The sequence below is a fragment of the Maylandia zebra genome, linkage group LG2 (assembly GCF_041146795.1).
Source record: "Maylandia zebra isolate NMK-2024a linkage group LG2, Mzebra_GT3a, whole genome shotgun sequence".
Lineage (NCBI taxonomy): Eukaryota > Metazoa > Chordata > Actinopteri > Cichliformes > Cichlidae > Maylandia > Maylandia zebra.
In genome coordinates, this window is record NC_135168.1 from 43,295,408 (window position 1) to 43,308,250 (window position 12,843).

Consider the following 12,843-nt stretch of genomic DNA (forward strand, 5'->3'; position numbering starts at 1 on the left):
CTTCCTGCTCAGAAGAGGTCAACAATGTACGGCACACCTTAAATAACATTTCACTTAAATCCTGTTTTTTTTATCAGCTACAATTTTCACAGATTGTTCAGTTCAACTCAGCTCATGTGTGATTACAGATATACCGACTGGAGTGAGAAAAGAGTGCCAAATAGCGTCCTTCTCTGGTTTAATCATCAGCGTACAGGAAGGTTTAATACAGTTCCAGAGGTTTATATGTACTTTATAAAATGCATTTGTTGTTGAAAAGAAATGGTTTTATCATTAAATACTCTAGATGAAATGTTATGTCCATGGCAAAGCACTGAAAAGTGCTTTTTATGGTGCTTTCCAATTATGAGTGACTCACAGGCCTTGCAGGAATCTTGCTACACTGTGCACAAAGCTCTTAAGTGCCTCAAGTTTGGGTATAGATAGAATGAAAGAAGAGCCAGAGAGTAAGTTTATCACCTGGGCAGCAGCCATGAATTCTGTGAAGCAACATTTCTGCAGACCACAGAATGTCGGTCTAGCCGCTCTTCTTACTGAAATGTTGTTGCTCCTGAGCCAAAGGGAATAACCCTGACAGACTAAACAGAGTTCTTACTGCTTTATCTCTGCATGCCTTTTTCTTCGGCTTTATAAAATACCCCAGAAAGGCACTTCTGTAGGTTGTGTATCTCCTTGAAAAAAATAAACAGTGTGCTGTACATACTTTAGAAAAGCACACAGCTGCAGAAATGCACAAAAATGTGCACCTGCACATGCTCACACAGGAACACAAAGCAGAGTTCAGAAATTCTCCCAAACTTTTTAACATCCTCCAAGATCACTCCAGCTCCAATCCGTTCTCATTGACCTTTGTGCCGACAGGAATTTGATCCTCATAGAATCTTTTCCCAGATTTAGTTTGACTTGATTTTTTTACTCTTATTCACATTTACAATTTTGTATCTGTTCGTCTCTATCTTACTGCAATCAAAATCTAATTTTTCTTTCTCTCTACCATCTCCATCAACCTTGTGTGTGTGTGTGTGTGTGTGTGTGTGTGTGTGTGTGTGTGTGTGTGTGTGTGTGTGTGGTGATGGGAGGGGGGATGTAATGGGATTAGAAGTTTGAATTGTCAGAGCTAAATGTTAGTTATATTGGGAGCGGGAATGTGGCAGGCAGGAAACCCCCTCAAGGGTACAGATGCCTGAGCTGATGGAGAAATGAAAATAATTACCTGGGGTTTCTGATTTATGCTTTCATGCAGGCCTGGAGCAGTGCCTTTTACGCCCCTTCGCTGTCTGATTCACTGCACTGTTATCCAGTGGCCTACGTCTGCAGGTGTCAATTTAAGCATGAGGAAAAGCTCTGCCGTGTGGTGTTAAGAGAGGAGAGGCAAGGGAGGCGACTGCCTTCTAGGCCCTGCAAACCCGCAGCAGCTTTTAAATGTCAGACCTCAATGCCCCAGCTTTGCTTTTTAATACAAAATGAATCATAAAAAAAGGTTAGGTAGAAATATCACTGAGTTCAAGGTTGCTGAACCAATGAAGCACACCTCTTTTCATCCACTAGGACTGTAATTTTTCTGTAATCTTTAAAGTAAGTTGCATGTAAATTTAGTTTGACCAGAAACACCCATTTAGAAACTCAAACGTAAACTTAACGATGCATTTCACTCCATGAATCGAGCTATGAATATCAGTGTGTTTGTGGTTTATGTTATCCTGCTTACTGTTCTGAGATGAAGGAGAATTTTAGTCCCTAATTAAATTCTGGTCCAGTGATCCCATTACACACACTTACTTACAAATACCTACCACCGCTTGTTTCTGTTACAATTGTGGTCGGAGCGTTTAAATTGTGTGACTGTGCACCAAGGAGCAAGAAAGCCAGAGTGACTATTTTGAATGATTATAATGTTTTGGATCGATGAGAACACTAAAGCCAATGACACCGAGTTGGTCAGCAGCACCTACCGGGTCAAAAGTTTCCGAATAGCTGTGTAGTGTCACATAACCCAGTAATTCACAAGCCTGATGGGAGAAAATGTGATTAAAAAAATTGCAGTCTAATAAATCCTGAAAGATTTCATACACTCACCCTAAAAATTGATTTTCACATAAAACATGAGATTGCTTGCGGTCCACTGCAGTTCCAAAGGTGGGAAATCAATCAATCCTTCATCACTGCATTTCTGGGTATTAGCTGCCTGAGTTTGTGCTTGGGCTAAAATTTATGAAGTTTATTTTTTTTTCCAACTTTTACTTTGAAGTACTTTTAAAACAGCTAATTTAAAAGAAAAAAAATCATCTTTGACTTTAGTTTTACCCTCCCAAGGCGGCACAACAATAATATTTTATTGATACGTATAGCACTGTGCAAAAGTCATCCCTCATTTCTTTATATTTTGCAACAAAAATGATAAACAGGCACCATGATTTATTAAGATGTGCAAACATATATGGACATGCAGTATGTACGGGGAAAAAAGAGTTTGAATATTTCTAACAAACTTGAAAATCAATAATTGATATAACCGCCTTTATTTACTCTCATAGGAAAGCGTTCCTGTCACATCTTTAAGTAGCCTTCAGGAATAGTTATCCAGGCTCCTTGAGCTCTTCTTTGGATGTTGGCTGCCTGTTGTTTTATTCTCTGTCACAATGATCTCCCACTGCTTAAGTAATGTTGAGGTCCGGGCTCACAGGAGGCACTATCTCACCGCACTGGCAGTGTGTTTGGGATCATTATCATGCTGAAAGATAAAGCTGTTGCCAATCATATGCTTTCCAGATATAATGCATGGTGGATCAACATCTGAAGGTAATTTTCTGCATTCCTAATGCCATCACTTTAAACAAGATCCCAAACACCACTGGTGAACCTAAACTCCTGTGCTTGTGTAATCTGGCATACTTCAGCTTTAAGAATGGCTTCTTGACAGCCATCCTGCCACTTAAACCATTTCTAATGAGATTCACTCAATAATAGATGGATCAACTGAAGGCTTAAATGCATTTATCAGGTCTTGTGTCAGGTCATTGGTGGATTTCTTTTCCCGTTAATGACATGACATTCAAATACTGTGAGCCAGCTGTCGGTAAGCCCAACTCTTCTTCTTTATAGAAGAATGTCATTTTTTATAGAGTCAACTAAAGAAGTTGGACAAATTATGTATTCTTGCAACAGGCTTCTAGCAACAAAAGTGCCTACAGATACCACTACTTCTCCTTAAAACAGTAAAGAAAGGCTAGAATTTCACTCACAAAAACAGAAACATCTTGAATGGTGTGTATCACACAGCAAGCTGTAACTTTTGTTGGATAATCCACAATCCATTATTGGAATTTCAAAATCTTATTTGCTTTTCATATGTACCTATTTTACCTAGCTAAGTATATAATTCTTTTTCTCTCTGTTTGTCATATTTTTGAGTAATCTACATTTGGCAAAGCATAAAAAAAAATGGAAATTATTTTTTTGTTCTGGCAGCCCAATATTTTTAGTGGCCCCCATATGGCCACCCCTATTAAAAACATCTGGTGGTGTTCCTCATTGGAGCACTTGTCAGTCAACGCAGCAACGCCCCTAACTCCAGTGTCAAGGTGGACGAGTTACCGAAAAAAGTTCACTTTCCTCGGAGTTGTTATGATGAGATAGCCTATCCACAGAGGCCTTCTTTTATTTTTATTTTTTTGGACCAAGCTGTAAATATGCTTTTTAATGCTTGTCAACATCAGATTGGAGATTAAATCGCTTTTAGAGCTCAGCACTGGCTTATTTTTCAGCTTCACAGTTGAGTAGCTGGCATCTACACAACATCTCACTCCCAGCTCACACGCCCAACTCGCTGGCTTTATGGTATAAACAGTGGGTACCCCTTAAGTGTCTTTTCTATCACGCCGGGTGGTCCAAAAAAGACTAGTAGGTTTTCTTCAGCAGGACAAAAGTTCTGTTCTGGGTTACATGTGGTATGTGATAGAAGCTTGTGGTAGATTATGTTTTAAGTTGTGAATAAGTTGTTTTAACCCATGGAAATCAATGTAACAGAAAAAGACACTAAATTGCATTACAAATGGTGTGAATTGCTTCCTCACCAAGCTTTAGTATGTGACACATTTTAACTGAGATACTAATTTTACTTTAATCTGAGTCCTGGTGTAGTCCTTATTCTACAGAAGCCTTCCTAACAACACACTGCCTGCGCATGGTTTGTGAGCTACAAGTTTGGTTTGCCTCATCTTCCCAGGCCAGCTCCTGTCAAACATACAAAAGCTTGTTCCCACAGCAACTGAGGGTTTTTTTTGTACTTCCTAAAAGGCTTCTTTTCTTGCTTCTTAAAAAATCGATTTGAGAATCTTAAGAATAACACATATGGGTGCAAAAGTGGACTACTAGAACTTATTCTGTTGTTATGATTGTTAGAATTACTACAGTATTTGTACTACCCTAGTAGTTGTTGTTGTTCTATAGCTAGTTCAGTGCTGTCCATACCTCCAGTGTGTTTGTTGAGTCCTCCCTTTTCTATATTAAGGCTTTCCTCAATATAGTCTGACATTAGCTTTAGCAACTTCTTACTTCTCCTTCTCTCCACCTTCATTCTTTTTTGCATCAGTTTCAGCCTCTTGTTGAATGACGGTTTGCAAAGGGCATCTGAAATCAATAATAGTAAGAACTGCATCTTTTATTACATTTCCACACCTTGACAGCAGCTTGGAAAGCCTGATCAGAAGCACAAACACAAGCACACACAGGAACAAACACACACACCTCAAGGTCTCCTTCATGTTTGAGCGACCACAGAAATTATGTGCTGATGACACCTAAACAGATTGTGTAATTACTTTTGCCCTGGTGGCCCTGGCCTGCAACAGAGATTTCCTAAAGCTGGTTATTACCTATCCAGAATTGTGGTGTTTGTGCATGTTTGGAGCTGCCTGATATTTATGATGCGATGCAATATAAATATAACTACAAGTTCAAGCTGAGATTGGAGCCAAGCCAGAGAAAAGGGAAGGCCCTCCGGGGTTGAAGTTTGCAGGTAACGCTGCAGATCTGAGAAGGACAGAGTGTGGCTCGTAGCCTGTAGATGCACCACAACCCCTCCTGTGCACAAACTGATTTGTTCTGTTGGCAGCCGGCAGGCAAAGGTCATCTCTGGTTTCTGTGGAGACTTTTGCTCCCTAAAGCGTCATGCACAAGTTCATGTTAAACATTGTGACCTCTTACAGAAAATAAACCACAGGGTGCTGACAAATACGCCTATAAAAAGTAACATCAAGGAGGTGTTAGACACTTTAGGAGCTGGTGGTCTAAATTTGACCTGACATGCTTAAATATCACAGTCTTTTTTTTTTAATTTTCAAATTATCTAATTTGTTGTTCCTTAAGGCACATTTTGCCTCTAGGCTGTGTCAGATAAAAATATGTTTTGTTTTCACCTGCTCATTAAAATCTAGAAAAAACAGGAAACAAAGTCAAGGACCGACAAGGTGAAGAGCGACTGGAAAACAGCTAAAATCTCATAACAACAGATGTGTCATTGTGTAATCATTTTGTATTTAATTCTGTAAAAATCTTTTTATCCAGCGGGTCAGGTTCTTTATAATTAGTGTTCAGTCTTTTAACGATTTGTACTCTAAGCTGCAGGCTCATTGATTGGAAAACAGATTAATGTACTCAAAGCAAAACTTACATCTGAGTCCAAGCAACAAATTGAGATCTTTTCATGCATTTAATTCTGTAAAAGGAACCAAAAAATCCACTTTGGCTGCTTGTTGAGAGTGTATTCCAGTGTCGCTGCTGTTGTTTGACAAATTCCAGATAGATCCACACTTCAGGTTCGGGTTAGTTGGCTTTGGACGGTAATCGCGAAACACTTGCAAACATTACTGTGAACGTTAGAATTACTGTTGTTCATTATGGGACTTTTGATAAGTTTGATAAGTGAAACCAATCTCCATCCATCCATTCGCTTATCCTTTTCAGGGTCGCGGGGGGCGCTGGAGCCTATCCCAGCTGTCATAGGGTGAAAGGCGGGGTACACCCTGGACAGGTCGCCAGTCTGTCGCAGGGCTAACACATAGGGACAGACAACCATTCACACTCACACCTAGTGGCACTTTGGATTATTCAATTAACCTATCCCCACAAGCTGCATGTCTTTGGACGGTGGGAGGAAGCCGGAGTACCCAGAGAGAACCCACGCAAACACGGGGAGAACATGCAAACTCCACACAGAAAGACCCCGGCCTGATGGTGGAATTGAACTCAGGACCTTCTTGCTGTGCGGCAACAGTGCTAACCACCGTGCCACCGTGCTGCCCTTGAAACCAATCTCCATCCATCCATTCGCTTCCGCTTATCCTTTTCAGGGTCGCGGGGGGCGCTGGAGCCTATCCCAGCTGTCATAGGGCGAAAAGCTTATCTTGTCTTTAAAATCCAGCTTTTAATATAAAGCTGGAGCTGCAAAACAGAAAGTTTCACATCTGTTGCTGTCATATTGATGACAATGGTCCACATGTAGAATTGTCAACAACAAAAACGTGATTTCAGCCTGAATTGCCCAGTCAAAGAAATGGTGAGCCATGTTAGAGAGGCAAAAATACAAAAGAATGGTGCAGTGGTCTGTTTGTGTAAGCAGGTGGTATTGGCAGAATAATCTGACCTGCAGAGAAAAACGGGAGAGAAACGGCTTCAAACAGGTTTAGACCATCGCTGTTGGAAAGGGATTTTTGTGAAGTAATAAATAACTACTGTAATTAGCCAGCAGATTAAATAAAACGGTAGTTGGCCTACTCTCCACAGAGTTTACACTCAGTTGCAACATCAAGGTGTATACTGCCCCCTGCTGTGAAGGAATATAAATGTTTTAGGGCTCTTTTGACATTAAAAAAAAAAAGGTTGTTTTCTCTGATCAGAGAATCTTTTCCCCCTAACTGATCTAAGATGTCATAGTCTTACTTAGTAGTACATTGAAAATATTTCAAGTAATTCATTCCTGCAGTATTTTCTGGTAAAATTAGTACCATTTTGATACTGTGAGACAAATTAGAAAATCTAAATCTAAATTTAAACTAAAACCAGCCTCCTGGAAAAGGGGGAGGACACTTCATTACTTCCTCACTTACCTTTCTTTTCCTATTTTTGTTTTTAAATCACTAAAATTTCTTATTTTTGTTGTTTTTTGTTTTGTTTTATTTTGTTTTGTTCTGTTTGCTTTTGGGGGGGGGGGGGTGTTGGGGGGTATTACCATAAAATAGCATAGAAGTAGACATTCGTTAAATATACACTTTAGAAAATGTAGCATTACTTTATAAATTCCTGTAAAAAGAATGTTGCATTGTTATTTTTTTTACAGCATTGTACTGTAAAAAAAACTACAGTGAAAAACTATAAAATATGGGTTTAGGGTTCTGGCAAACCTGCTCCCAGTATTTCATGGTAAAAATCTAAAGTGTTTCTCTTATAGTGTAGTTCAGTGTGTATATGTGCAGAATTTGACATTGAAAGGTAGTTTTCACAATCATTTGCTGATCAGAGAATAATTTCCTCAACTTAAATTCCCACCATATCCAGTCATGCCTTCATGAATAGGCTGGTTAGAAATTCTTGATGTCTTGATACTTATAATTTCAGGAACTTTTATTGAAGGGTCTTTGAAAGTCTGTTGTTATTATAAGATAAACAGATATCACCTTTTCATATTTCCCCTTCACTTTTCCTCACTTTTGAGAACCATCTTCCAGTTATGGCCCCAAACCATAGTTTAAGTCTCTCAGTAAAAGATTAGTAAGGTGAGGATTTGCCACAACAGGAAGACTTATTCCATGAATCAGATAATGCTCACAGAGCACGCCGGGCTCCTGGGGAACCCACGCTTGCTGTCACTGCAATTGCTTCCAGACATCACACTCTGACAAGACCTCTGAGCCACCCCTCACAGTATTCATATTTCAGATGTCACCAGCAGAAACACACAGACAAAAGTTTCCCACAGAGGGAAAAAGACACAAAGGTCTTTCTTACCACAATACTCACATACCCATACGTTATGTATGTTGAATGAGTTATTGATTGTTCCCAGCATGACAGACGAGGAACAAAATCCACAGTCTTTGTTCTGTGCCAAAGCGCATTATTAAGTTCAACTGAAGCTAATGCAAGGCCCCGGCAGTCTGTGACAGCCAATTAAGTATAAATCTTTGAAAGAAATCTTTTTTTAGTAGAATATTCCCTTTCTGTGTTTCAGCAGACAGGGCTTCTTTGCTGAGCAGCAGATAGTTATGTTTCTAAAAAGCACAACCTGCCCATCAAGTCCAACCCCGGAGAGCAAATACTAGAATTTCAAGACTTTTGAGGAAGTTTATATCTCATTTGCAAAAAACTTACAAAATGACTTAGATGCCCAAAGTATTAAAACACTGGCAAATAGATGTGAGTGATTGCTGTAAAGCTTAATGACAGAGTATTGTGAGACTGCTAAGGTTGGGATTTTTTTATAAACTAATTTTAGATTACCTGATACTGTTAACTTGTTGGAATTTAACTGCTCAACTTAACTGCTGAAAATAATGTGTCATAAATACTGACTTTGAAATTTATGATAGCATGTCTGACTATAAGAGTTTGTGATGACTGAGCATCGTTTTGTAAATGTAAGCAGGGCCTGTGAAAGCAGCCCAACTCTAACCCCTGCACGCTGGCTGTGAATAACTTTCTGATCAAGGCTCCAGCTGTAAGCCCAATGCTCAGCAGGAGAACGTGTAACATGGAAACTCTTTTATCCCCAGATAAAAACACACGAATTAAAGTTGAGCTCGGTGATCTTGCTGCATCTCCATCATACTGCCACAGAGCCAGGATTCTTTGACACGATCCATCTGTTGTTTTCCTAATGTCCATTTCAAAAGAAATAAGCCCCATATGGATGAAGGTGAGGAGCTGGTGACACTGTCTGCTTTGTTACACCTCATTGATCTCCACGGGTAACATGAGGTCCTCAAAGTGAATCTGAAAATCAGTTCTTTCATTTCCACTTTTGAGGAAAGTAAAACAATATCCTGAGTGAACTCTGCCAGCATGATCCACTGCAGCCTTTTACTGAGAAGACATCCTATTGGAAGCGCATTAAGATGTTTGACAAATTCTTTGACTCCCTGTTTGTCTGTGACAGATAAGAGAAACGAGGTAAAAGAAGATGCACATCACAAAGCGTTCACTCAGAGATCAATCAACGTCAGCATAGCTGTGTCTGGAAAACAGCAAGACTATATGGACAAAATAATGGGTGAATGGGTGAAGAAATACATGAGGAATAAGCATGCACGCACATAAGCTCTCCCACTGGTAAAATCCATAAACAAATACATATAGTATTTGGCTCTGATGCTTTATTCCACCTTTCACCTTCTCTCATGGGAACACATAAACTGGAAAGGACTGCTTTGTGGTTTGCGAGGTTTCCAACAAATGCTTTCTTTTCTCTAGAGCCTCGTTTGCACTCCTGTTCAAGTGAAGCACAATTAGTTTATTTTCTCCCTAAGGCCTAACTCATAGGATATGTCTTTGTTTAGATCATAACGAAATAATGAAATTAAATGTTTTCTTTTTACTCCACCTGATTTACAACAGCACCAACACCTAAGAGTCTTCCTGTGTTAGAAGAAAGTGGAGATGAAGCTGGATGAAGATGGTTTTCTCTCCCAGGGGATGAGGCTGCTTTTAAAGCAAACGATGACACATGAAAGGCGTCATTAATATTTATAAGTGGTGATCGCAGAGTTGTATGCATGAAACAAGTGTAAAGCATGCACACATGAAATTCAAATTAAAGTTTCAACTCTGCGTGACAAACTTGTGACTCAATAAAATTGACGAAAACAGTGACAACACATCAAAGACAAAACTCACTCCTTTATTTTTTCCCTGTACAATGTAACAATATATTACATTGTTGTGGAAGGAACATATACTACATATATTGAGACACTTTATTAGGCGATAAAGTGTCTCCACGATCAGAACTGCACTAAATCTTCATGGCACATGTGTGATACAAATCTCCTGTTCTACCACATAACAAAAGTGCTGTATTGGATTGAGATTTGATGACTTTGGAGCCCATTTGAGTAAAGTAAACTTATTGTCATGTTAAAGAAATCAGAGCTTTGTGATATGTTGCATTATCCAGCTGGAAGCAGCCATCAGAGGATGGGTGCACTGTGGTCACAAAGAGATGGACGTGGTCAATACTCAGGTAGGTTATGGCGTTAATAAGCTACTAAGTTGGTAATAAGGTGCCCAAAGTGGGCCATTACACGACCATCAACAGCCTGAACCATTAACACAAGGCATCATGGATCCATGCATTCATGTTGTTTAGACTCGATTCTGTTTGTACCATCTGATTGTTGCTGTAAAAACAAGACTTACTAGGCCAGGCAACATTTTCCCAATCTTTTATTGTCTAATTTTGGTGAGCCCATGGACATTATAGCCTGTCTCTTGCTCATGGATGTCGGGAGTGGCACCTGTTGTGGTCTTGTGCTTCCTGGTTCTGCATGTTGTGTGTTCAGATGCTCTTCTGCAATACGTTGGTTCTACCAAGTGGTTATTTAAGTTACTGTTGCCTTTCTGTCAAAGTAGTCTGGCCACAACTCCCTGTTGTCTGGCATCAGCCAGTGAAGGTGTAAAAGCTCTAATATTATAATGTGATTTATGATGTCCTGTTTTGTTAGTACAAATATTTTTTTTAACTCTCTTTAGCTTTGAGTTTTGATGCTTTCTGTTTCAGCAACATGATATTTTCTTGAAGACAGAAGAAGATAGCACATGTTTTTGTATATATTTATTCATTGCTTTAGTGTAGCAGGACTCTTGTTTTCTTGTGGACATTTACTGACACCTAGTGGATAAAGGTGAATGTGTTCTGGTGTTTTATTATGCTGCAATTAACAGTATGAACCTAAAACTATGAAAGATATCATCCTTTGTAGTTTAAATTCGCCCTAGGTATCATTTTTTGCGAACGCCTCTATTTTAGTTGCTAAAAACAACAGAAAAAAGACATCTTAAAATTCTCTACGTTTCTGACGTCGATGTTTTATACAGTTAGATTTTAACAAAGTAAACACTTTCAGTCAGTTGTAACCACCATGACCTTTTTTTCACTGCTGAAGTGACTGAATATCTAAATAACAAACTGCAAATATGCATCAAATGTACTTTTTATTGGCCTGTTCTTTTGTTGAATATAATATATATGTATAAATATAAAATGCTAACGATTTACCCTATAATTGTACTGGGATTGTACTGTTTCTTTTTAATGCTGCTGTCATTGTGTGACATTTTCCTCATCATATTGTTTCTCTTATTATCCACTGGTGAAAACAAGTTTCTTTGAACACAGTCTTTTCATATAAACGGAAGAGATGATGGCATCAGATTAATTTTAAGACTTCCACTTCCTCTTTTTCTGTTTTTTTTTTTAACCGCACAGTTCACTAGATGTCTGTCAGCTGGCCCGGGGCTACAACCAGGGGATGAATATTTAAAGATATTCTTTGATTTGTACTTATGCCATCATTCCTAATGACTTCTTGAGGAGGTTTTAAGAATTCCATGAGTAATTTATGTAGCTGTGATCTATAAGTCTCGAATCAGACACCTTGTGATTTAAGCACGTTCATCTTGGATTCACTCAGGACCAAATGAGCAACAGACCAAACAAGAAAAGCTTCTGCATGAGGAGACTAAAGCCAGGTAACGCATATAAATCAGCTGACTAACAAACAAAACCAAACACACAGCTTTGGAGGACGTCAGCACAGCTGGCAATTAGTCGGGGGCAGAAAGAGTATTTGTAGTTTATATGCGTCTCTAACTGCTATAAATCGAAACAAGTGGCAAAATTACTTACATCACTGACTTTGTTAAGATAAGCTCACACCCGCATTATGTTTAGTTTCGGAAATAATACCTCTGTTGAACTCATACTTGTTTTGTCCTCACACCTGGACAACTAACCAGCACAGGCCAGCAGTGAAAATTAGACCGCAAACAACAACAACAGCTCTGAATGTATTTGCTTCTAAAGTTGCAGGAAAGTACGGGAGATTAGTCATTCATATCAGCCGTGTCAATATTTTCACTCTCAGCAATCATTTACAGGCGTTTCGCTGCAGGACATTCGGACTTTTGGAACTGCGCTTCTATAATTAGTAGAGTTTGCTCATTTTGTACTGAATTTGTCTTTGTTAAACACGATCAGCATAATAAAGTCTGTCCTCCTTTTCCTGCTACTCCAGCTCTAGAATACTGCAACCACGTTAGAAGATGTCACGTCATCATTTAATGCTCACATGATGTCATCACCTGTTTTATTCAGTCTTCACATCCATTTCCTGTTTAATCTCATTCAATCTGCAACATGAATTCGCCTTCTGTTTTCAATTTTACTCTCAATTACTCCGTCCTTCTATTTTAAAAATAAACTAAAGTCTCCACACTAAGCTCTTACTAAAGGAGACTTACAACTAAGAAAATACTCACCAGAGAAAAGGCCAAATGAACAGTGAGTACGGCTACACAGAACCACTCTAGAAATCAACTGAGGTTAACATGAACTGAATTTAAAATCCATTTATGGCAGTTCAACTTCATATATTTTTACAATAGGCTCACCGGTTCAAGTTTTTTTATGCGCACAAAGCTAAGTTATGTATTGATTACTTGGGGACACCTGTCTTTGGTCTGTATTCTACCATTAACTGAATTACAGTACATTGAACTTCAACTTAAACGCCTACAGTACGCTGAATATAAACGACTGTGGTTAGGGTTTTTCCCAACCTCCATCGTTAC